Source organism: Doryrhamphus excisus, linkage group LG15 (genome assembly GCF_037039965.1).
Source record: "Doryrhamphus excisus strain RoL-2023G ecotype Guam linkage group LG15, RoL_Dexc_Guam_v1.1, whole genome shotgun sequence".
Lineage (NCBI taxonomy): Eukaryota > Metazoa > Chordata > Actinopteri > Syngnathiformes > Syngnathidae > Doryrhamphus > Doryrhamphus excisus.
The window spans coordinates 18,947,394-18,972,189 of NC_136371.1; the positions used below are offsets into that span (position 1 = coordinate 18,947,394).

The following is a 24,796-nucleotide window of genomic DNA, read 5'->3' on the forward strand; positions in this document are numbered from 1 at the left end:
GAAAGCTAACTTTAGCACCACATGTTGTCTGTCTCAAAGTTAAATGATCTGGTTAGATAATTATTTTTCTTTTTTGTGGTTAGCACAGAGAGGTTGTCACATTCCGGCTTGGGAGCTTTACGGCACGACCCCAGGATGCAGAGATGAGGACCCAATAGCAGGTAAAAAGGCATTTATTGTTGATACTATGCAGCAGACCAACGCACTAGCATGTTCAACAGAGAAAACAACATCAATGACCCAACAAAGAAAGGAGCGCGCACCTGAACCAAATAGGCATCACAAATAATGAGAAACAGGTGCGGGAGATAATGGACATCAACTGAAAACACAGCAGAGCAACACAGGAAGGAAATACAAAACAAGGGCATGAACGAGGAACTGAGGAAAACTAAGAGCTGTCACAAGGGGGTGACAGACGTTAAACTATTTGTTGGCAAATTCAGGTTCAACATTCAGTGTGTGTGTAAAATGTTGCAGATTGAATAGTTTAACAGGCTAACACACATAATATTGTTTGAAGCAATGTCGGTTCATATTCAGGTTCATATTCCTGGATTCTATTTTTCAATTTCTCTAGGGTTCTCAACGGAAAGCGAATTCTGACTCCCAATGCCGAAGGGCCTCTGTGGCCTGGGTTGGTGGGGGAGTGGGGGGAACCGATTCCCCTCGCGCCATCAGATCCAAGAGCAGGGACAGCTGGTCACCGTAATCGTCGGATTCCTCTCCCGGTGGCTGACCTTGGTCGAGGTTTTTCTCTTTCCTCGTGCGGTAGCGCTGGAGTCTCAGGGGTTTTGTCCTTCGGCGGTAAGGATGTTTTGCAGGTCTTGGGATGAGGATTTACAGGTTTTACAGGTTTTACAGGGTTCACAGGGTTCATATTCCTGGATTCTATTTTTCAATTTCTCTAGGGTTCTCAACGGAAAGCGAATTCTGACTCCCAACGCCGAAGGGCCTCTGTGGCCTGGGTTGGTGGGGGAGTGGGGGGAACCGATTCCCCTCGCGCCATCAGATCCAAGAGCAGGGACAGCTGGTCACCGTAATCGTCGGATTCCTCTCCCGGTGGCTGACCTTGGTCGAGGTTTTTCTCTTTACTCGTGCGGTAGCGCTGGAGTCTCAGGGGTTTTGTCCTTCGGCGGTAAGGATGTTTTGCAGGTCTTGGGATAAGGTTTTACAGGTTTTACAGGTTTTACAGGTTTTACAGGTTTTACAGGTTTTACAGGTTTTACAGGTTTCACAGGTTTCACAGGTTTCACAGGTTTCACAGGTTTCACAGGTTTTACAGGTTTTACAGGTTTTACAGGTTTTACAGGTTTTACAGGTTTTACAGGTTTCACAGGTTTTACAGGTTTCACAGGTTTTACAGGTTTCACAGGTTTCACAGGTTTCAATTTCTTAGGGTTCTCAACGGAAAGCGAATTCTGACTCCCAACGCCGAAGGGCCTCTGTGGCCCGGGTTGGTGGGGGAGTGGGGGGAACCAATTCCCCTCGCGCCATCAGATCCAAGAGCAGGGACAGCTGGTCACCGTAATGGTCGGATTCCTCTCCCGGTGGCTGACCTTGGTCGAGGTTTTTCTCTTTACTCGTGCGGTAGCGCTGGAGTCTCAGGGGTTTTGTCCTTCGGCGGTAAGCATGTTTTGCAGGTCTTGGGATGAGGTTTTACAGGTTTTACAGGTTCAGATTCCTGGATTCTATTTTTCAATTTCTTAGGGTTCTCAACAGAAAGCGAATTCTGACTCCCAACGCCGAAGGGCCTCTGTGGCCCGGGTTGGTGGGGGAGTGGGGGGAACCGATTCCCCTCGCGCCATCAGATCCAAGAGCAGGGACAGCTGGTCACCGTAATCGCCGGATTCCTCTCCCGGTGGCTGACCTTGGTCAAGGTTTTTCTCTTTCCTCGTGCGTTTGCGCTGGGTGCTGACCCAGGGGGTAGCGCTGGAGTCTCAGGGGTTTTGTCCTTTGGCGGTAAGGATGTTTTGCAGGTCTTGGGATGGAATGAGGGCACCCAAGTTTGTTTGGCTTGGGGGTCTCAACGGAAAGCTTGCAGCTGAATTTGTGTAGGCAGAAGTCGGTTCTATGTTTATACGACCTTTCGTTGGGGAGTTACTGGCGAAAAACGTCGCCCATTGAGATTGCATTGTTGGAAGCAGCAGTCCATTAAAGTGACCACGAGATGGTGGTATTTACCGAGTAGAATAGCATTACTTTAAAGTGACCCCTAGTTGGCAGTACATAGCAAGTAGAAATAGCAGCCTCCCCCCTCCCTCACCCCCTGCCTTCCTCATTTGGGCCCAGCCTTCCACACCCCAGTCCCCGAGCCCCCCAGCCTTCTACATTTAGGCCCAGCCTCCCCCGTCCCACACCCCAGCCCCCCACTCCCTCGCCCCAGCCCCCCCAGCCTTCTTACACTTGTGCCCAACCTGTGGAGGGCAGTAATACGCCTTGGAGCGTTGAAACAAAAGAGGAAGAAGACAGACTGGCAGAGAATGGTGGTATCAACGGACCAGCTAACCGAAGGAAACATGAGTAGTCTGCGCTGCGCCGTTGGGTAAGTAGTCAACATAGATCTCGTTTGAATGTTTGGGTTAGGGTTTTAGGGCTATGGTTGGAGGAGGGTTTTAGGGCCGAGTTAGGGCTGGCTAGGGCGAGTTGGGGCCAGGGCTGGCTAGGGCGAGTTGGGGCCAGGGCTGGCTAGGGCGAGTTGGGGCCAGGGCTCTTTAGGGCTGGCTAGGGCGAGTTGGGGCCAGGGCTCTTTAGGGCTGGCTAGGGCGAGTTAGGGCGAGTTGGGGCCAGGGCTGGCTAGGGCGAGTTGGGGCTAGGGCGAGTTGGGGCCAGGGCTGGCTAGGGCGAGTTGGGGCCAGGGCTCTTTAGGGCTGGCTAGGGCTCGTTAGGGCCAGATATAAATTTGACCATCCATTTAACAGAATACTGAAGGATGTTGACGCTCAAGAATTTGGTCCCAACAGCTTAGACAAGGTAAGATTACAGTACAGCTGTTGAATGACACCAACATGGTTTAGTTATTCATTCATTTTCTATGTCTCTTATCCTCACTAGGGTGGGGGTATGCTGGAGCCTGATTTGGGGCGAGAGGCGGGGTACACCCTGGACCGGTGGCCAGCCAATCCCAGGGCACATACAGCGCATCCGGAAAGTATTCACAGCGCTTCACTTTTTCCACATTTTGTCAAGTTACAGCCTCATTCCCAATTGTATTAATTTAATCTCTTAGCTCAAAATACTCCATTATGACAATGTGAAAAAGGTTATTATATTTCCAAATCATGTCCAATCAACTGAATTTACTGCAGGTGGACTCCAATTGAGTGTATAGTAGACACCAAAAGTCCAGAAGGAGGCGACTGGCACACTAGTGTGGGAAGTCCATACCTGCATGAGGAAAGTGGAAGTCAAAAAATAATCATTCTAATAATACGATTCCCAATTAAGGGAATAAATCCCAGGTCTTTGGTTTAGTTATGAAATGTTGAATTAATTTCACAGGTACCTCAACCTGTGGCTGTGTTGCGTTTTTGTGCACCGTCATCTGGAAGTAAATACAGCTTTAGTACAAATGCAGTGAAGCTGTTCTGGTTTGAAATAATGTTTTGTAGAAGATGTGTTAAGATCATTTCATTCAAAGAAGGCCATCTTAAAAAATACTACACAATCATATTCAAATAAAGTCAGGGAAAACTAGTTAAACAATCCTGAAAAGCGAGTACATTTATATGGATTTTGAAGTAGATTCAAAGGTAGTTTGGGGTCAAATTTACTAGCAAAGAGTACCTTTTTCATTCAAAAAAAGTAAATTTGACCAGAGTATTTCCCAAGGAAAAGTTGCTTGGGAATTGTGCGTGCAAATTGTTACCTAGCTTTTCTCAAGTAAATGGCACTCCAAATTTTTTTTCAGTGTACTGCCCAGTGGACCGCGACCTCCTCCAGCTGTTTTTGGGAGTTCTTTTGTCTCTGGACTGCTCCATGGTATGCCTTCTGCCCCCATCGCCTTGCTTTTCCTTTTTTGGACTGCACTAATGAATACAGATATTCTGGCTGCCACATGAATTACATGTGCAGCATTCTCCATCCATTTAACAGAATACTGAAGGATGTTGACGCTCAAGAATTTGGTCCCAACAGCTTAGACAAGGTAAGATTACAGTACAGCTGTTGAATGACACCAACATGGTTTAGTTATTCATTCATTTTCTATGTCTCTTATCCTCACTAGGGTGGGGGTATGCTGGAGCCTGATTTGGGGCGAGAGGCGGGGTACACCCTGGACCGGTGGCCAGCCAATCCCAGGGCACATACAGTACATCCGGAAAGTATTCACAGCGCTTCACTTTTTCCACATTTTGTCAAGTTACAGCCTCATTCCCAATTGTATTAATTTAATCTCTTACCTCAAAATACTCCATTATGACAATGTGAAAAAGTTTTTTTTTTACTTTTTTGAATTTATTAAAAATAGAAAACAAAAAATCACATTTACATAAGTAGTCACAGCCTTTGCCATGAAGCTCAAAATTGAGCTCAGGTGCATCTTTTTTCCACTGATCATCCTTGAGATCTTTCTACAGCGTAATTGGAGTCCACCTGCAGTAAATTCAGTTGATTGGACATGATTTGGAAAATATAATAACTGTCTATATAAGGTCCCACAATATTTTCATCCAGGATATCTCTATATATTGCTGCATTCATTTTTCCTTCTATCCTGACTAGTCGAATAATGGGGGCCACTGTGCTCATTGGGACCTTCAAAGCAGCAGAAATGTTTCTGTATCCTTCCCCAGATTTGTGCCTCAAGACAATCCTGTCTCGCAGGTCTACAGACAGTTCTTTTGACTTCATGCTTGGCGTTTGTGCTCTGACATGCACAGTCAACTGTGGGACCTTATATAGACAGTTATTGTATTTCCAAATCATGTCCAATCAACTGAATTTACTGCAGGTGGACTCCAATTGAGCTGTAGAAAGATCTGTGAATACTTATGTAAATGTGATTTTTTTGGTTTTCTATTTTTAATATATTCAAAACATGAATGTAACATGACAAAATGTAGAAAAAGTGAAGCGCTGTGAATACTTTCCGGATGCACTGTACCTTCATGGAGACAAACGTGTGTTGACGTCTCATGTAAGGTTAGTTGTTGTGACCTTTGACCCGTACTGTGCACTTTGCTTCCTCTGTCTTTCTTGTGGTTGGTTCAGGACTGAGCGATGACATCCTAGAGACTCATTTGGATCTCGACGTGGACCCCATGCTGTACGACTCTGCTGCAAACTCAGACGAGGATGTCGTGTACTCCAGCAGCCCTTTCACTGACTCTCAACTGTTGGACGTATCTTTGCTGCCGTCCGCTCTCTGACATCCCTGCTTTGGACATGGAGGATTGTCCTTGTCTTCAATTGCTGCTTGGAACCCCAGCCAAGCCCGCCTCACCCATGTGTGTGATGAAATGGCATTGTGTATATTATGCAATAAAAAATAAGTCAACTAAAGAGACCCACTCCAAAGGGCTGGCCTCTATGTGGTTTATATACGGTATGAATATATGGGTTGGTCAAGTAGTTCAAGGTGGAGGACAGCTGGGCTATGGTGGGTCCCGTGCCTGTATCTAGTGCGGTTAAAATAGAAGGGTGACCGAGCCAGAACCATGCCGAGGGCAAAGGAGTAGCCCCAAGGAAACCCCTCACCCCCTCCACACCCAATTGTAGACCAGCCCCCAAGGTTCCTAACGCAGCAGGGAGGATACTTAATAGGTATCATAGCTACATGACAACCTTCCCTCAATCGTTGGAACAAAGTGACAATTTGAAATCACTGCAGTACTGCCATAACGCCACTAGGTGACAGCATTGCTCCGCTAACACCCTCATAACTCCGAGTTAACTCCCAAGACCCAAAGTTTCCACCGTTTTGGGAAATGTGGTGCGTAAATCCGTGTAAAAATTGGCCATGAAGCTCAAGCATGCGACGAAACGATGAACATGCACACTGTAAGAAGGCGAATAGATGTTACACGCATTATTTTCATGATTTCTGCTTTTCCATCAACTATTTGTTTTTAGTAGAGATGGTGAAATGAGCCCGAAGCCTCGAAGTGTGTCAAGTCTTCCTGAGTCACACTGCTTCCAAATGGTGACCATTTCATCACGTGACCGCTGACGTCATGAGCATCTTATGTCACAGCGCGCATTGAAACGGACTGGTTATTTTGGCGCTAACTTGTGCATATAATGACCACCAAGCAATTGAACTGTTAATGACATGAACTAATTAAAGCATTTTTGTTTGTAATGGCGATCTGTCTTTCACTCGTTGTAGCGAGATTGCTTTGCCTTCCTTCTTCCACCAGATGTCGCTAATATTGCCTTTGACGGAGACAACGCTCCCAATGTGTTCCGGGACAATGTGAAGGACAACAAAGCTCAAGTTTTCATCTTCCGAGTACACTCGGACGTTAGGAACACACCATTTCCAGCACATGCATATTTCAACTGCTAAACACATTGCTAGACAGTAGAGTGGGATGAATGCCAATAGTGAACTTTTACTGCAACTATGAAGGATGGCCATCTTGAATTGGATGTATAAGTGTTGGATTATTTACCGGTAAATTTTGTAAAGTGGACTGACATGTTGCTACATGTTTCTGGCCTGAAAGGGCCAGCCTTAGAGGGCCAGCCTTAAAGGGCCAGCCTTAAAGGGCCAGCCTTAAAGGCCCAGCTTAAAGGGCCAGCCTTAGAGGGTCAGCTTTAAAGGGCCAGCTTAAAGGGCCAGCCTTATAGGGCCAGCCTTAGAGGGCCAGCCTTAAAGGGCCAGCCTTAGAGGGCCAGCCTTAAAGGCCCAGCTTAAAGGGCCAGCCTTAAAGGGCCAGCCTTAGAGGGCCAGCCTTAAAGGCCCAGCTTAAAGGGCCAGCCTTAAAGGGCCAGCTTAAAGGGCCAGCCTTAGAGGGTCAGCTTTAAAGGGCCAGCTTAAAGGGCCAGCCTTATAGGGCCAGCTTAAAGGGCCAGCCTTAGAGGGCCAGCCTTAAAGGGCAAGCCTTAAAGGGCCAGCCTTAGAGGGCCAGCCTTAGAGGGCCAGCTTAAAGGGCCAGCCTTAGAGGGCCAGCTTAAAGGGCCAGCCTTAAGGGGCCAGCTTAAAGGGCCAGCCTTAAAGGGCCAGCCTTAAAGGGCCAGCTTAAAGGGCCAGCCTTAAAGGGCCAGCTTAAAGGGCCAGCCTTAAAGGGCCAGCCTTAAAGGGCCAGCTTAAAGGGCCAGCCTTAAAGGGCCAGCTTAAAGGGCCAGCCTTAAAGGGCAAGCCTTAAAGGGCCAGCCTTAAAGGGCCAGCTTAAAGGGCCAGCCTTAAAGGGCCAGCTTAAAGGGCCAGCCTTAAAGGGCAAGCCTTAAAGGGCCAGCCTTAAAGGGCCAGCCTTAGAGGGCCAGCTTAAAGGGCCAGCCTTAGAGGGCCAGCTTAAAGGGCCAGCCTTAAGGGGCCAGCTTAAAGGGCCAGCCTTAAAGGGCCAGCCTTAAAGGGCCAGTCCTAAAGGGCCAGCCTTAGAGGGCCAGCCTTAAAGGGCCAGCTTAAAGGGCCAGCCTTAAAGGGCCAGCCTTAAAGGGCCAGCCTTAAAGGGCCAGCTTAAAGGGCCAGCCTTAAAGGGCCAGCTTAAAGGGCCAGCCTTAAAGGGCCAGCCTTAGAGGGCCAGCTTAAAGGGCCAGCCTTAAAGGGCCAGCTTAAAGGGCCAGCCTTAGAGGGCCAGCTTAAAGGGCCAGCCTTAAAGGGCCAGCTTAAAGGGCCAGCCTTAGAGGGCCAGCTTAAAGGGCCAGCCTTAAAGGGCCAGCTTAAAGGGCCAGCCTTAGAGGGCCAGCCTTAAGGGGCCAGCTTAAAGGGCCAGCTTAAAGGGCCAGCCTTAGATGGCCAGCTTAAAGGGCCAGCCTTAGAGGGCCAGCTTAAAGGGCCAGCCTTAAGGGGCCAGCTTAAAGGGCCAGCCTTAAAGGGCCAGCCTTAAAGGGCCAGCTTAAAGGGCCAGCCTTAGAGGGCCAGCCTTAAGGGGCCAGCTTAAAGGGCCAGCTTAAAGGGCCAGCCTTAGATGGCCAGCTTAAAGGGCCAGCCTTAGAGGGCCAGCTTAAAGGGCCAGCCTTAAGGGGCCAGCTTAAAGGGCCAGCCTTAAAGGGCCAGCCTTAAAGGGCCAGCCTTAAAGGGCCAGCCTTAGAGGGCCAGCCTTAAAGGGCCAGCCTTAGAGCGCCAGCTTAAAGGGCCAGCCTTAAAGGGCCAGCCTTAGAGGGCCAGCCTTAGAGGGCCAGCTTAAAGGGCCAGCCTTAAAGGGCCAGCCTTAAAGGGCCAGCTTTAAAGGGCCAGCCATAAAGGGCCAGCTTAAAGGGCCAGCCTTAAAGGGCCAGCCTTAAAGGGCCAGCCTTAAAGGGCCAGCCTTAAAGGGCCAGCCTTAGAGGGCCAGCTTAAAGGGCCAGCCTTAGAGGGCCAGCTTAAAGGGCCAGCCTTAAGGGGCCAGCTTAAAGGGCCAGCCTTAGAGGGCCAGCTTTACAGGGCCAGCTTAAAGGGCCAGCCTTAAGGGGCCAGCTTAAAGGGCCAGCCTTAAAGGGCCAGCTTAAAGGGCCAGCTTAAAGGGCCAGCCTTAAAGGGCCAGCTTAAAGGGCCAGCCTTAAAGGGCCAGCCTTAAAGGGCCAGCTTAAAGGGCCAGCCTTAAAGGGCCAGCCTTAAAGGGCCAGCTTAAAGGGCCAGCCTAAAGGGCCAGCCTTAGAGGGCCAGCTTAAAGGGCCAGCCTTAAGGGGCCAGCTTAAAGGGCCAGCCTTAAAGGGCCAGCCTTAAAGGGCCAGTCTTAAAGGGCCAGCCTTAGAGGGCCAGCCTTAAAGGGCCAGCTTAAAGGGCCAGCCTTAGAGGGCCAGCTTAAAGGGCCAGCCTTAAGGGGCCAGCTTAAAGGGCCAGCCTTAAAGGGCCAGCTTAAAGGGCCAGCCTTAAAGGGCCAGCCTTAAAGGGCCAGCTTAAAGGGCCAGCCTTAAAGGGCCAGCTTAAAGGGCCAGCCTTAAAGGGCAAGCCTTAAAGGGCCAGCCTTAAAGGGCCAGCCTTAGAGGGCCAGCTTAAAGGGCCAGCCTTAGAGGGCCAGCTTAAACAGCCAGCCTTAAGGGGCCAGCTTAAAGGGCCAGCCTTAAAGGGCCAGTCTTAAAGGGCCAGCCTTAGAGGACCAGCCTTAAAGGGCCAGCTTAAAGGGCCAGCTTAAAGGGCCAGCCTTAAGGGGGAGGGCTTAAAGGGCCAGCCTTAAAGGGCCTGCCTTAAAGGGCCAGCTTTAAAGGGCCAGCTTAAAGGGCCAGCCTTAAAGGGCCAGCCTTAAAGGGCCAGCTTAAGGGGCCAGCCTTAAGGGGCCAGCTTAAAGGGCCAGCCTTAAAGGGCAAGCCTTAAAGGGCCAGCCTTAGAGGGCCAGCTTAAAGGGCCAGCCTTAGAGGGCCTGCTTAAAGGGCCAGCCTTAAGGGGCAGGCTTAAAGGGCCAGCCTTAAAGGGCCAGCCTTAAAGGGCCAGCTTAAAGGGCCAGCCTTAAAGGGCCAGCTTAAAGGGCCAGCCTTAAAGGGCCAGCTTAAAGGGCCGGCCTTAAAGGGCCAGCCTTAAGGGGCCAGTTTAAAGGGCCAGCTTAAAGGGCCAGCCTTAGAGGGCCAGCTTAAAGGGCCAGCCTTAAGGGGCCAGCTTAAAGGGCCAGCCTTAAAGGGCAAGCCTTAAAGGGCCAGCCTTAGAGGGCCAGCTTAAAGGGCCAGCCTTAGAGGGCCAGCTTAAAGGGCCAGCCTTAAGGGGCCAGCTTAAAGGGCCAGCCTCAAAGGGCCAGCCTTAAAGGGCCAGCTTAAAGGGCCAGCCTTAAAGGGCCAGCCTTAAAGGGCCAGCTTAAAGGGCCAGCCTTAAAGGGCCAGCTTAAAGGGCCAGCCTTAAAGGGCCAGCCTTAAAGGGCCAGCTTAAAGGGCCAGCTTTAAAGGGCCAGCTTAAAGGGCCAGCCTTAAAGGGCCAGCCTTAAAGGGCCAGCCTTAAAGGGCCAGCCTTAGAGGGCCAGCTTAAAGGGCCAGCCTTAAGGGGCCAGCCTTAAAGGGCCAGCCTTAAAGGGCCAGCCTTAGAGGGCCAGCTTAAAGGGCCAGCCTTAAGGGGCCAGCCTTAAAGGGCCAGCCTTAAAGGGCCAGCCTTAAGGGACCAGCTTAAAGGGCCAGCCTTAAAGGGCCAGTCTTAAAGGGCCAGCCTTAGAGGGCCAGCCTTAAAGGGCCAGCTTAAAGGGCCAGCCTTAAAGGGCCAGCTTAAAAGGCCAGCCTTAAAGGGCCAGCTTAAAGGGCCAGCCTTAGATGGCCAGCCTTAAGGGGCCAACTTAAAGGGCCAGCCTTAAAGGGCCAGCCTTAAAGGGCCAGCCTTAAAGGGCCAGCCTTAAAGGGCCAGCCTTAAAGGGCCAGCTTAAAGGGCCAGCTTAAAGGGCCAGCCTTAGAGGGCCAGCTTAAAGGGCCAGCCTTAAGGGGCCAGCTTAAAGGGCCAGCCTTAAAGGGCAAGCCTTAAAGGGCCAGCCTTAGAGGGCCAGCCTTAGAGGGCCAGCTTAAAGGGCCAGCCTTAGAGGGCCAGCTTAAAGGGCCAGCCTTAAGGGGCCAGCTTAAAGGGCCAGCCTCAAAGGGCCAGCCTTAAAGGGCCAGCTTAAAGGGCCAGCCTTAAAGGGCCAGCTTAAAGGGCCAGCCTTAAAGGGCCAGCCTTAAAGGGCCAGCTTAAAGGGCCAGCCTTAAAGGGCCAGCTTAAAGGGCCAGCCTTAAAGGGCCAGCTTAAAGGGCCAGCCTTAAAGGGCAAGCCTTAAAGGGCCAGCCTTAAAGGGCCAGCCTTAGAGGGCCAGCTTAAAGGGCCAGCCTTAGAGGGCCAGCTTAAACAGCCAGCCTTAAGGGGCCAGCTTAAAGGGCCAGCCTTAAAGGGCCAGTCTTAAAGGGCCAGCCTTAGAGGACCAGCCTTAAAGGGCCAGCTTAAAGGGCCAGCTTAAAGGGCCAGCCTTAAGGGGGAGGGCTTAAAGAGCCAGCCTTAAAGGGCCTGCCTTAAAGGGCCAGCTTTAAAGGGCCAGCTTAAAGGGCCAGCCTTAAAGGGCCAGCCTTAAAGGGCCAGCTTAAGGGGCCAGCCTTAAGGGGCCAGCTTAAAGGGCCAGCCTTAAAGGGCAAGCCTTAAAGGGCCAGCCTTAGAGGGCCAGCTTAAAGGGCCAGCCTTAGAGGGCCTGCTTAAAGGGCCAGCCTTAAGGGGCAGGCTTAAAGGGCCAGCCTTAAAGGGCCAGCCTTAAAGGGCCAGCTTAAAGGGCCAGCCTTAAAGGGCCAGCTTAAAGGGCCAGCCTTAAAGGGCCAGCTTAAAGGGCCGGCCTTAAAGGGCCAGCCTTAAGGGGCCAGTTTAAAGGGCCAGCTTAAAGGGCCAGCCTTAGAGGGCCAGCTTAAAGGGCCAGCCTTAAGGGGCCAGCTTAAAGGGCCAGCCTTAAAGGGCAAGCCTTAAAGGGCCAGCCTTAGAGGGCCAGCTTAAAGGGCCAGCCTTAGAGGGCCAGCTTAAAGGGCCAGCCTTAAGGGGCCAGCTTAAAGGGCCAGCCTCAAAGGGCCAGCCTTAAAGGGCCAGCTTAAAGGGCCAGCCTCAAAGGGCCAGCCTTAAAGGGCCAGCTTAAAGGGCCAGCCTTAAAGGGCCAGCTTAAAGGGCCAGCCTTAAAGGGCCAGCCTTAAAGGGCCAGCTTAAAGGGCCAGCTTTAAAGGGCCAGCTTAAAGGGCCAGCCTTAAAGGGCCAGCCTTAAAGGGCCAGCCTTAAAGGGCCAGCCTTAGAGGGCCAGCTTAAAGGGCCAGCCTTAAGGGGCCAGCTTAAAGGGCCAGCTTAAAAGGCCAGCCTTAGAGGGCCAGCTTAAAGGGCCAGCCTAAAGGGGCCAGCTTAAAGGGCCAGCCTTAAAGGGCAAGCCTTAAAGGGCCAGCCTTAGAGGGCCAGCTTAAAGGGCCAGCCTTAAGGGGCCAGCCTTAAAGGGCCAGCCTTAAAGGGCCAGCCTTAAGGGACCAGCTTAAAGGGCCAGCCTTAAAGGGCCAGTCTTAAAGGGCCAGCCTTAGAGGGCCAGCCTTAAAGGGCCAGCTTAAAGGGCCAGCCTTAAAGGGCCAGCTTAAAAGGCCAGCCTTAAAGGGCCAGCTTAAAGGGCCAGCCTTAGATGGCCAGCCTTAAGGGGCCAACTTAAAGGGCCAGCCTTAAAGGGCCAGCCTTAAAGGGCCAGCCTTAAAGGGCCAGCCTTAAAGGGCCAGCCTTAAAGGGCCAGCTTAAAGGGCCAGCTTAAAGGGCCAGCCTTAGAGGGCCAGCTTAAAGGGCCAGCCTTAAGGGGCCAGCTTAAAGGGCCAGCCTTAAAGGGCAAGCCTTAAAGGGCCAGCCTTAGAGGGCCAGCCTTAGAGGGCCAGCTTAAAGGGCCAGCCTTAGAGGGCCAGCTTAAAGGGCCAGCCTTAAGGGGCCAGCTTAAAGGGCCAGCCTCAAAGGGCCAGCCTTAAAGGGCCAGCTTAAAGGGCCAGCCTTAAAGGGCCAGCTTAAAGGGCCAGCCTTAAAGGGCCAGCCTTAAAGGGCCAGCTTAAAGGGCCAGCCTTAAAGGGCAAGCCTTAAAGGGCCAGCCTTAAAGGGCCAGCCTTAAAGGGCCAGCTTAAAGGGCCAGCCTTAAAGGGCCAGCCTTAAAGGGCCAGCTTAAAGGGCCAGCCTTAAAGGGCATGCTTAAAGGGCCAGCCTTAGAGGGCCAGCTTAAAGGGCCAGCCTTAAGGGGCCAGCTTAAAGGGCCAGCCTTAAAGGGCCAGCCTTAAAGGGCCAGTCTTAAAGGGCCAGCCTTAGAGGGCCAGCCTTAAAGGGCCAGCTTAAAGGGCCAGCCTTAGAGGGCCAGCTTAAAGGGCCAGCCTTAAGGGGCCAGCTTAAAGGGCCAGCCTTAAAGGGCCAGCTTAAAGGGCCAGCCTTAAAGGGCCAGCCTTAAAGGGCCAGCTTAAAGGGCCAGCCTTAAAGGGCCAGCTTAAAGGGCCAGCCTTAAAGGGCAAGCCTTAAAGGGCCAGCCTTAAAGGGCCAGCCTTAGAGGGCCAGCTTAAAGGGCCAGCCTTAGAGGGCCAGCTTAAACAGCCAGCCTTAAGGGGCCAGCTTAAAGGGCCAGCCTTAAAGGGCCAGCCTTAAAGGGCCAGTCTTAAAGGGCCAGCCTTAGAGGACCAGCCTTAAAGGGCCAGCTTAAAGGGCCAGCTTAAAGGGCCAGCCTTAAGGGGGAGGGCTTAAAGGGCCAGCCTTAAAGGGCCTGCCTTAAAGGGCCAGCTTTAAAGGGCCAGCTTAAAGGGCCAGCCTTAAAGGGCCAGCCTTAAAGGGCCATCTTAAAGGGCCAGCCTTAAGGGGCCAGCTTAAAGGGCCAGCCTTAAAGGGCAAGCCTTAAAGGGCCAGCCTTAGAGGGCCAGCTTAAAGGGCCAGCCTTAAAGGGCCAGCCTTAGAGGGCCTGCTTAAAGGGCCAGCCTTAAGGGGCCAGCTTAAAGGGCCAGCCTTAAAGGGCCAGCCTTAAAGGGCCAGCTTAAAGGGCCAGCCTTAAAGGGCCAGCTTAAAGGGCCAGCCTTAAAGGGCCAGCTTAAAGGGCCGGCCTTAAAGGGCCAGCCTTAAGGGGCCAGCTTAAAGGGCCAGCTTAAAGGGCCAGCCTTAGAGGGCCAGCTTAAAGGGCCAGCCTTAAGGGGCCAGCTTAAAGGGCCAGCCTTAAAGGGCAAGCCTTAAAGGGCCAGCCTTAGAGGGCCAGCTTAAAGGGCCAGCCTTAGAGGGCCAGCTTAAAGGGCCAGCCTTAAGGGGCCAGCTTAAAGGGCCAGCCTCAAAGGGCCAGCCTTAAAGGGCCAGCTTAAAGGGCCAGCCTTAAAGGGCCAGCTTAAAGGGCCAGCCTTAAAGGGCCAGCCTTAAAGGGCCAGCTTAAAGGGCCAGCTTTAAAGGGCCAGCTTAAAGGGCCAGCCTTAAAGGGCAAGCCTTAAAGGGCCAGCCTTAAAGGGCCAGCCTTAGAGGGCCAGCTTAAAGGGCCAGCCTTAGAGGGCCAGCTTAAAGGGCCAGCCTTAAGGGGCCAGCTTAAAGGGCCAGCCTTAAAGGGCCAGCCTTAAAGGGCCAGTCTTAAAGGGCCAGCCTTAGAGGGCCAGCCTTAAAGGGCCAGCCTTAAAGGGCCAGCCTTAAAGGGCCAGCCTTAGAGGGCCAGCCTTAAAGGGCCAGCTTTAAAGGGCCAGTCTTAAAGGGCCAGCCTTAGAGGGCCAGCCTTAAAGGGCCAGCTTAAAGGGCCAGCCTTAAAGGGCCAGCTTAAAGGGCCGGCCTTAAAGGGCCAGCCTTAAAGGGCCAGCTTAAAGGGCCAGCCTTAAAGGGCCAGCTTAAAGGGCCAGCCTTAGAGGGCCAGCCTTAAGGGGCCAGCTTAAAGGGCCAGCCTTAAAGGGCCAGCCTTAGAGGGCCAGCTTAAAGGGCCAGCCTTAAGGGGCCAGCTTAAAGGGCCAGCCTTAAAGGGCCAGCCTTAGATGGCCAGCTGAAAGGGCCAGCCTTAGAGGGCCAGCTTAAAGGGCAAGCCTTAAGGGGCCAGCTTAAAGGGCCAGCCTTAAAGGGCCAGCCTTAAAGGGCCAGTCTTAAAGGGCCAGCCTTAGAGGGCCAGCTTTAAAGGGCCAGCTTAAAGGGCCAGCCTTAAAGGGCCAGCCTTAAAGGGCCAGGTTAAAGGGCCAGCCTTAGAGGGCAAGCCTTAAGGGGCCAGCTTAAAGGGCCAGCCTTATAGGGCCAGCCTTAAAGGGCCAGCTTAAAGGGCCAGCCTTAAAGGGCCAGCTTAAAGGGCCAGCCTTAAAGGGCCAGCTTAAAGGGCCAGCCTTAAAGGGCCAGCCTTAAAGGGCCAGCTTAAAGGGCCAGCCTTAAAGGGCCAGCTTAAAGGGCCAGCCTTAAAGGGCAAGCCTTAAAGGGCCAGCCTTAAAGGGCCAGCTTAAAGCGCCAGCCTTAAAGGGCCAGCTTAAAGGGCCAGCCTTAAAGGGCCAGCTTAAAGGGCCAGCCTTAGAGGGCCAGCTTAAAGGGCCAGCCTTAAGGGGCCAGCTTAAAGGGCCAGCCTTAAAGGGCCAGCCTTAAAGGGCCAGTCTTAAAGGGCCAGCCTTAGAGGGCCAGCCTTAAAGGGCCAGCTTAAAGGGCCAGCCTTAAAGGGCCAGCCTTAGAGGGCCAGCTTAAAGGGCCAGCCTTAGAGGGCCAGCTTAAAGGGCCAGCCTTAAGGGGCCAGCTTAAAGGGCCAGCCTTAAAGGGCCAGCCTTAAGGGGCCAGCTTAAAGGGCCAGCCTTAAAGGGCCAGCCTTAAAGGGCCAGCTTAAAGGGCCAGCCTTAAAGGGCCAGCTTAAAGGGCCAGCCTTAAAGGGCCAGCTTAAAGGGCCGGCCTTAAAGGGCCAGCCTTAAGGGGCCAGCTTAAAGGGCCAGCTTAAAGGGCCAGCCTTAGAGGGCCAGCTTAAAGGGCCAGCCTTAAGGGGCCAGCTTAAAGGGCCAGCCTTAAAGGGCAAGCCTTAAAGGGCCAGCCTTAGAGGGCCAGCTTAAAGGGCCAGCCTTAGAGGGCCAGCTTAAAGGGCCAGCCTTAAGGGGCCAGCTTAAAGGGCCAGCCTCAAAGGGCCAGCCTTAAAGGGCCAGCTTAAAGGGCCAGCCTCAAAGGGCCAGCCTTAAAGGGCCAGCTTAAAGGGCCAGCCTTAAAGGGCCAGCTTAAAGGGCCAGCCTTAAAGGGCCAGCCTTAAAGGGCCAGCTTAAAGGGCCAGCTTTAAAGGGCCAGCTTAAAGGGCCAGCCTTAAAGGGCCAGCCTTAAAGGGCCAGCCTTAAAGGGCCAGCCTTAGAGGGCCAGCTTAAAGGGCCAGCCTTAAGGGGCCAGCTTAAAGGGCCAGCTTAAAGGGCCAGCCTTAGAGGGCCAGCTTAAAGGGCCAGCTTAAAGGGCCAGCCTTAAAGGGCAAGCCTTAAAGGGCCAGCCTTAGAGGGCCAGCTTAAAGGGCCAGCCTTAGAGGGCCAGCTTAAAGGGCCAGCCTTAAGGGGCCAGCCTTAAAGGGCCAGCCTTAAAGGGCCAGCCTTAAGGGACCAGCTTAAAGGGCCAGCCTTAAAGGGCCAGTCTTAAAGGGCCAGCCTTAGAGGGCCAGCCTTAAAGGGCCAGCTTAAAGGGCCAGCCTTAAAGGGCCAGCTTAAAAGGCCAGCCTTAAAGGGCCAGCTTAAAGGGCCAGCCTTAGATGGCCAGCCTTAAGGGGCCAACTTAAAGGGCCAGCTTAAAGGGCCAGCCTTAAAGGGCCAGCCTTAAAGGGCCAGCCTTAAAGGGCCAGCCTTAAAGGGCCAGCCTTAAAGGGCCAGCTTAAAGGGCCAGCTTAAAGGGCCAGCCTTAGAGGGCCAGCTTAAAGGGCCAGCCTTAAGGGGCCAGCTTAAAGGGCCAGCCTTAAAGGGCAAGCCTTAAAGGGCCAGCCTTAGAGGGCCAGCCTTAGAGGGCCAGCCTTAGAGGGCCAGCTTAAAGGGCCAGCCTTAGAGGGCCAGCTTAAAGGGCCAGCCTTAAGGGGCCAGCTTAAAGGGCCAGCCTCAAAGGGCCAGCCTTAAAGGGCCAGCTTAAAGGGCCAGCCTTAAAGGGCCAGCTTAAAGGGCCAGCCTTAAAGGGCCAGCCTTAAAGGGCCATCTTAAAGGGCCAGCCTTAAAGGGCAAGCCTTAAAGGGCCAGCCTTAAAGGGCCAGCCTTAAAGGGCCAGCTTAAAGGGCCAGCCTTAAAGGGCCAGCCTTAAAGGGCCAGCTTAAAGGGCCAGCCTTAAAGGGCCAGCTTAAAGGGCCAGCCTTAGAGGGCCAGCTTAAAGGGCCAGCCTTAAGGGGCCAGCTTAAAGGGCCAGCCTTAAAGGGCCAGCCTTAAAGGGCCAGTCTTAAAGGGCCAGCCTTAGAGGGCCAGCCTTAAAGGGCCAGCTTAAAGGGCCAGCCTTAGAGGGCCAGCTTAAAGGGCCAGCCTTAAGGGGCCAGCTTAAAGGGCCAGCCTTAAAGGGCCAGCTTAAAGGGCCAGCCTTAAAGGGCCAGCCTTAAAGGGCCAGCTTAAAGGGCCAGCCTTAAAGGGCCAGCTTAAAGGGCCAGCCTTAAATGGCAGGCCTTAAAGGGCCAGCCTTAAAGGGCCAGCCTTAGAGGGCCAGCTTAAAGGGCCAGCCTTAGAGGGCCAGCTTAAACAGCCAGCCTTAAGGGGCCAGCTTAAAGGGCCAGCCTTAAAGGGCCAGCCTTAAAGGGCCAGTCTTAAAGGGCCAGCCTTAGAGGACCAGCCTTAAAGGGCCAGCTTAAAGGGCCAGCTTAAAGGGCCGACTTAAGGGGGAGGGCTTAAAGGGCCAGCCTTAAAGGGCCTGCCTTAAAGGGCCAGCTTTAAAGGGCCAGCTTAAAGGGCCAGCCTTAAAGGGCCAGCCTTAAAGGGCCAGCTTAAAGGGCCAGCCTTAAGGGGCCAGCTTAAAGGGCCAGCCTTAAAGGGCAAGCCTTAAAGGGCCAGCCTTAGAGGGCCAGCTTAAAGGGCCAGCCTTAGAGGGCCTGCTTAAAGGGCCAGCCTTAAGGGGCCAGCTTAAAGGGCCAGCCTTAAAGGGCCAGCCTTAAAGGGCCAGCTTAAAGGGCCAGCCTTAAAGGGCCAGCTTAAAGGGCCAGCCTTAAAGGGCCAGCTTAAAGGGCCGGCCTTAAAGGGCCAGCCTTAAGGGGCCAGCTTAAAGGGCCAGCTTAAAGGGCCAGCCTTAGAGGGCCAGCTTAAAGGGCCAGCCTTAAGGGGCCAGCTTAAAGGGCCAGCCTTAAAGGGCAAGCCTTAAAGGGCCAGCCTTAGAGGGCCAGCTTAAAGGGCCAGCCTTAGAGGGCCAGCTTAAAGGGCCAGCCTTAAGGGGCCAGCTTAAAGGGCCAGCCTCAAAGGGCCAGCCTTAAAGGGCCAGCTTAAAGGGCCAGCCTTAAAGGGCCAGCTTAAAGGGCCAGCCTTGAAGGGCCAGCCTTAAAGGGCCAGCTTAAAGGGCCAGCTTTAAAGGGCCAGCTTAAAGGGCCAGCCTTAAAGGGCAAGCCTTAAAGGGCCAGCCTTAAAGGGCCAGCCTTAGAGGGCCAGCTTAAAGGGCCAGCCTTAGAGGGCCAGCTTAAAGGGCCAGCCTTAAGGGGGCAGCTTAAAGGGCCAGCCTTAAAGGGCCAGCCTTAAAGGGCCAGTCTTAAAGGGCCAGCCTTAGAGGGCCAGCCTTAAAGGGCCAGCCTTAAAGGGCCAGCCTTAAAGGGCCAGCCTTAGAGGGCCAGCCTTAAAGGGCCAGCTTTAAAGGGCCAGTCTTAAAGGGCCAGCCTTAGAGGGCCAGCCTTAAAGGGCCAGCTTAAAGGGCCAGCCTTAAAGGGCCAGCTTAAAGGGCCGGCCTTAAAGGGCCAGCCTTAAAGGGCCAGCTTAAAGGGCCAGCCTTAAAGGGCCAGCTTAAAGGGCCAGCCTTAGAGGGCCAGCCTTAAGGGGCCAGCTTAAAGGGCCAGCCTTAAAGGGCCAGCCTTAGAGGGCCAGCTTAAAGGGCCAGCCTTAGAGGGCCAGCCTTAAGGGGCCAGCTTAAAGGGCCAGCCTTAAAGGGCCAGCCTGAGATGGCCAGCTTTAAAGGGCCAGTCTTAAAGGGCCAGCCTTAGAGGGCCAGCCTTAAAGGGCCAGCTTAAAGGGCCAGCCTTAAAGGGCCAGCTTAAAGGGCCGGCCTTAAAGGGCCAGCCTTAAAGGGCCAGCTTAAAGGGCCAGCCTTAAAGGGCCAGCTTAAAGGGCCAGCCTTAGAGGGCCAGCCTTAAGGGGCCAGCTTAAAGGGCCAGCCTTAAAGGGCCAGCCTTAGAGGGCCAGCTTAAAGGGCCAGCCTTAGAGGGCCAGCCTTAAGGGGCCAGCTTAAAGGGCCAGCCTTAAAAGGCCAGTCTTAAAGGGCCAGCCTTAGAGGGCCAGCTTTAAAGGGCCAGCTTAAAGGGCCAGCCTTAAAGGGCCAGCCTTAAAGGGCCAGGTTAAAGGGCCAGCCTTAAAGGGCCAGCTTAAAGGGCCAGCCTTAGATGGCCAGCCTTAAGGGGCCAGCTTAAAGGGCCAGCCTTAAAGGGCCAGCCTTAAAGGGCCAGCCTTAAAGGGCCAGCCTTAAAGGGCCAGCTTAAAGGGCCAGCCTTAAGGGGCCAGCTTAAAGGGCCAGCCTTAAAGGGCAAGCCTTAAAGGGCCAGCCTTAAAGGGCCAGCCTTAAAGGGCCAGCTTAAAGGGCCAGCCTTAAAGGGCCAGCTTAAAGGGCCAGCCTTAAAGGGCCAGCCTTAAAGGGCCAGCTTAAAGGGCCAGCCTTAGAGGGCCAGCTTAAAGGGCCAGCCTTAAGGGGCCAGCTTAAAGGGCCAGCCTTAAAGGGCAAGCCTTAAAGGGCCAGCCTTAGAGGGCCATCTTAAAGGGCCAGCCTTAGAGGGCCAGCTTAAAGGGCCAGCCTTAAGGGGCCAGCTTAAAGGGCCAGCCTCAAAGGGCCAGCCTTAAAGGGCCAGCTTAAAGGGCCAGCTTAAAGGGCCAGCCTTAAAGGGCCAGCCTTAAAGGGCCAGCTTAAAGGGCCAGCCTTAAAGGGCAAGCCTTAAAGGGCCAGCCTTAAAGGGCCAGCCTTAGAGGGCCAGCTTAAAGGGCCAGCCTTAGAGGGCCAGCTTAAAGGGCCAGCCTTAAGGGGCCAGCTTAAAGGGCCAGCCTTAAAGGGCCAGCCTTAAAGGGCCAGTCTTAAAGGGCCAGCCTTAGAGGACCAGCCTTAAAGGGCCAGCTTAAAGGGCCAGCCTTAAAGGGCCAGCTTAAAGGGCCAGCCTTAAAGGGCCAGCTTAAAGGGCCAGCCTTAGATGGCCAGCCTTAAGGGGCCAGCTTAAAGGGCCAGCCTTAAAGGGCCAGCCTTAAAGGGCCAGCCTTAAAGGGCCAGCCTTAAAGGGCCAGCCTTAAAGGGCCAGCCTTAAAGGGCCAGCTTAAAGGGCCAGCCTTAAGGGGCCAGCTTAAAGGGCCAGCCTTAAAGGGCAAGCCTCAAAGGGCCAGCCTTAGAGGGCCAGCTTAAAGGGCCAGCCTTAGAGGGCCAGCTTAAAGGGCCAGCCTTAAGGGGCCAGCTTAAAGGGCCAGCCTTAAAGGGCCAGCCTTAAAGGGCCAGCTTTAAAGGGCCAGCTTAAAGGGCCAGCCTTAAAGGGCCAGCCTTAAAGGGCCAGCTTAAAGGGCCAGCCTTAAGGGGCCAGCTTAAAGGGCCAGCCTTAAAGGGCAAGCCTTAAAGGGCCAGCCTTAGAGGGCCAGCTTAAAGGGCCAGCCTTAGAGGGCCTGCTTAAAGGGCCAGCCTTAAGGGGCCAGCTTAAAGAGCCAGCCTTAAAGGGCCAGCCTTAAAGGGCCAGCCTTAAAGGGCCAGCTTAAAGGGCCAGCCTTAAAGGGCCAGCTTAAAGGGCCAGCCTTAAAGGGCCAGCTTAAAGGGCCGGCCTTAAAGGGCCAGCCTTAAAGGGCCAGCTTAAAGGGCCAGCCTTAAAGGGCCAGCTTAAAGGGCCAGCCTTAGAGGGCCAGCCTTAAGGGGCCAGCTTAAAGGGCCAGCCTTAAAGGGCCAGCCTTAGAGGGCCAGCTTAAAGGGCCAGCCTTAAAGGGCCAGCTTAAAGGGCCAGCCTTAGAGGGCCAGCTTTACAGGGCCAGCTTAAAGGGCCAGCCTTAAAGGGCCAGCTTAAAGGGCCAGCCTTAGAGGGCCAGCTTAAAGGGCCAGCCTTAAGGGGCCAGCTTAAAGGGCCAGCCTTAAAGGGCAAGCCTTAAAGGGCCAGCCTTAGAGGGCCAGTCTTAGAGGGCCAGCTTAAAGGGCCAGCCTTAGAGGGCCAGCTTAAAGGGCCAGCCTTAAGGGGCCAGCTTAAAGGGCCAGCCTCAAGGGGCCAGCTTAAAGGGCCAGCCTCAAAGGGCCAGCCTTAAAGGGCCAGCCTTAAAGGGCCAGCTTAAAGGGCCAGCCTTAAAGGGCCAGCTTAAAGGGCCAGCCTTAAAGGGCCAGCCTTAAAGGGCCAGCTTAAAGGGCCAGCCTTAAAGGGCCAGCTTAAAGGGCCAGCCTTAAAGGGCAAGCCTTAAAGGGCCAGCCTTAAAGGGCCAGCCTTAGAGGGCCAGCTTAAAGGGCCAGCCTTAGAGGGCCAGCTTAAACGGCCAGCCTTAAGGGGCCAGCTTAAAGGGCCAGCCTTAAAGGGCCAGCCTTAAAGGGCCAGTCTTAAAGGGCCAGCCTTAGAGGGCCAGCCTTAAAGGGCCAGCTTAAAGGGCCAGCCTTATAGGGCCAGCTTAAAGGGCCAGCCTTAAAGGGCCAGCTTAAAGGGCCAGCCTTAGATGGCCAGCCTTAAGGGGCCAGCTTAAAGGGCCAGCCTTAAAGGGCCAGCTTAAAGGGCCAGCCTTAAAGGGCAAGCCTTAAAGGGCCAGCCTTAAAGGGCCGGCCTTAGAGGGCCAGCTTAAAGGGCCAGCCTTAGAGGGCCAGCTTAAAGGGCCAGCCTTAAGGGGCCAGCTTAAAGGGCCAGCCTTAAAAGGCCAGTCTTAAAGGGCCAGCCTTAAAGGGCCAGCTTAAAGGGCCAGCCTTAAAGGGCCAGCTTAAAGGGCCAGCCTTAAAGGGCCAGCTTAAAGGGCCAGCCTTAGATGGCCAGCCTTAAGGGGCCAGCTTAAAGGGCCAGCCTTAAAGGGCCAGCCTTAGAGGGCCAGCCTTAAAGGGCCAGCCTTAAAGGGCCAGCCTTAAAGGGCCAGCCTTAGGGGGCCAGCCTTAAAGGGCCAGCTTAAAGGGCCAGCCTTTGAGGTCCAGCCTTAGAGGCCCAGCCTTAAAGGGCCAGTTTAAAGGGCCAGACTTAGATGGCCAGCCTTAAAGGGCCAGCTTAAAGGGCCAGCCTTAAAGGGCCAGCTTAAAGGGCCAGCCTTAAAGGGCAAGCCTTAAAGGGCCAGCCTTAAAGGGCCAGCCTTAGAGGGCCAGCTTAAAGGGCCAGCCTTAAGGGGCCAGCTTAAAGGGCCAGCCTTAAAGGTCCAATCTTAAAGGGCCAGTCTTAAAGGGCCAGCCTTAGAGGGCCAGCCTTAAAGGGCCAGCTTAAAGGGCCAGCCTTAATGGGCCAGCTTAAAGGGCCAGCCTTAAAGGGCCAGCTTAAAGGGCCAGCCTTAGATGGCCAGCCTTAAGGGGCCAGCTTAAAGGGCCAGCCTTAAAGGGCCAGCCTTAAAGGGCCAGCCTTAAAGGGCCAGCTTAAAGGGCCAGCCTTAAGGGGCCAGCTTAAAGGGCCAGCCTTAAAGGGCAAGCCTTAAAGGGCCAGCCTTAAAGGGCCAGCCTTAAAGGGCCAGCTTAAAGGGCCAGCCTTAAAGGGCCAGCTTAAAGGGCCAGCCTTAAAGGGCCAGCCTTAAAGGGCCAGCTTAAAGGGCCAGCCTTAGAGGGCCAGCTTGAAGGGCCAGCCTTAAGGGGCCAGCTTAAAGGGCCAGCCTTAAAGGGCAAGCCTTAAAGGGCCAGCCTTAGAGGGCCAGCTTAAAGGGCCAGCCTTAGAGGGCCAGCTTAAAGGGCCAGCCTTAAGGGGCCAGCTTAAAGGGCCAGCCTCAAAGGGCCAGCCTTAAAGGGCCAGCTTAAAGGGCCAGCCTTAAAGGGCCAGCTTAAAGGGCCAGCCTTAAAGGGCCAGCCTTAAAGGGCCAGCTTAAAGGGCCAGCCTTAAAAGGCCAGCTTAAAGGGCCAGCCTTAAAGGGCAAGCCTTAAAGGGCCAGCCTTAAAGGGCCAGCCTTAGAGGGCCAGCTTAAAGGGCCAGCCTTAGAGGGCCAGCTTAAAGGGCCAGCCTTAAGGGGCCAGCTTAAAGGGCCAGCCTTAAAGGGCCAGTCTTAAAGGGCCAGCCTTAGAGGACCAGCCTTAAAGGGCCAGCTTAAAGGGCCAGCCTTAAAGGGCCAGCTTAAAGGGCCAGCCTTAAAGGGCCAGCTTAAAGGGCCAGCCTTAGATGGCCAGCCTTAAGGGGCCAGCTTAAAGGGCCAGCCTTAAAGGGCCAGCCTTAAAGGGCCAGCCTTAAAGGGCCAGCCTTAAAGGGCCAGCTTAAAGGGCCAGCCTTAAGGGGCCAGCTTAAAGGGCCAGCCTTAAAGGGCAAGCCTTAAAGGGCCAGCCTTAGAGGGCCAGCTTAAAGGGCCAGCCTTAGAGGGCCAGCTTAAAGGGCCAGCCTTAAGGGGCCAGCTTAAAGGGCCAGCCTTAAAGGGCCAGCTTTAAAGGGCCAGCTTAAAGGGCCAGCCTTAAAGGGCCAGCTTAAAGGGCCAGCCTTAAGGGGCCAGCTTAAAGGGCCAGCCTTAAAGGGCAAGCCTTAAAGGGCCAGCCTTAGAGGGCCAGCTTAAAGGGCCAGCCTTAGAGGGCCTGCTTAAAGGGCCAGCCTTAAGGGGCCAGCTTAAAGAGCCAGCCTTAAAGGGCCAGCCTTAAAGGGCCAGCCTTAAAGGGCCAGCTTAAAGGGCCAGCCTTAAAGGGCCAGCTAAAAGGGCCAGCCTTAAAGGGCCAGCTTAAAGGGCCGGCCTTAAAGGGCCAGCCTTAAAGGGCCAGCTTAAAGGGCCAGCCTTAAAGGGCCAGCTTAAAGGGCCAGCCTTAGAGGGCCAGCCTTCAGGGGCCAGCTTAAAGGGCCAGCCTTAAAGGGCCAGCCTTAGAGGGCCAGCTTAAAGGGCCAGGCTTAAAGGGCCAGCCTTAGAGGGCCAGCTTTACAGGGCCAGCTTAAAGGGCCAGCCTTAAAGGGCCAGCTTAAAGGGCCAGCCTTAGAGGGCAAGCTTAAAGGGCCAGCCTTAAGGGGCCAGCTTAAAGGGCCAGCCTTAAAGGGCAAGCCTTAAAGGGCCAGCCTTAGAGGGCCAGCCTTAGAGGGCCAGCTTAAAGGGCCAGCCTTAGAGGGCCAGCTTAAAGGGCCAGCCTTAAGGGGCCAGCTTAAAGGGCCAGCCTCAAAGGGCCAGCCTTAAATGGCCAGCCTTAAAGGGCCAGCTTAAAGGGCCAGCCTTAAAGGGCCAGCTTAAAGGGCCAGCCTTAAAGGGCCAGCCTTAAAGGGCCAGCTTAAAGGGCCAGCCTTAAAGGGCCAGCTTAAAGGGCCAGCCTTAAAGGGCAAGCCTTAAAGGGCCAGCCTTAAAGGGCCAGCCTTAGAGGGCCAGCTTAAAGGGCCAGCCTTAGAGGGCCAGCTTAAAGGGCCAGCCTTAAGGGGCCAGCTTAAAGGGCCAGCCTTAAAGGGCCAGCCTTAAAGGGCCAGTCTTAAAGGGCCAGCCTTAGAGGGCCAGCCTTAAAGGGACAGCTTAAAGAGCCAGCCTTATAGGGCCAGCTTAAAGGGCCAGCCTTAAAGGGCCAGCTTAAAGGGCCAGCCTTAGATGGCCAGCCTTAAGGGGCCAGCTTAAAGGGCCAGCCTTAAAGGGCCAGCCTTAAAGGGCCAGCCTTAAAGGGCCAGCCTTAAAGGGCCAGCCTTAAAGGGCCAGCCTTAAAGGGCCAGCTTAAAGGGCCAGCCTTAAGGGGCCAGCTTAAAGGGCCAGCCTTAAAGGTCCAATCTTAAAGGGCCAGTCTTAAAGGGCCAGCCTTAGAGGGCCAGCCTTAAAGGGCCAGCTTAAAGGGCCAGCCTTAAAGGGCCAGCTTAAAGGGCCAGCCTTAAAGGGCCAGCTTAAAGGGCCAGCCTTAGATGGCCAGCCTTAAGGGGCCAGCTTAAAGGGCCAGCCTTAAAGGGCCAGCCTTAAAGGGCCAGCCTTAAAGGGCCAGCTTAAAGGGCCAGCCTTAAGGGGCCAGCTTAAAGGGCCAGCCTTAAAGGGCAAGCCTTAAAGGGCCAGCCTTAAAGGGCCAGCCTTAAAGGGCCAGCTTAAAGGGCCAGCCTTAAAGGGCCAGCCTTAAAGGGCCAGCCTTAAAGGGCCAGCCTTAAAGGGCCAGCTTAAAGGGCCAGCCTTAGAGGGCCAG

At 54.2% G+C, this 24,796-nt stretch overlaps 1 long non-coding RNA gene across 1 annotated transcript; it reads left to right on the forward strand.

Moving 5' to 3' along the window:
* Window positions 1–4,369: 4,369 nt before the first annotated feature.
* LOC144901764 (uncharacterized) lies at window positions 4,370–6,304 on the forward strand. Its single transcript, XR_013629844.1, has 2 exons — window positions 4,370–5,145; window positions 5,215–6,304. It is a non-coding gene; the product is annotated as an uncharacterized LOC144901764 (long non-coding RNA).
* Window positions 6,305–24,796: the final 18,492 nt, after the last annotated feature.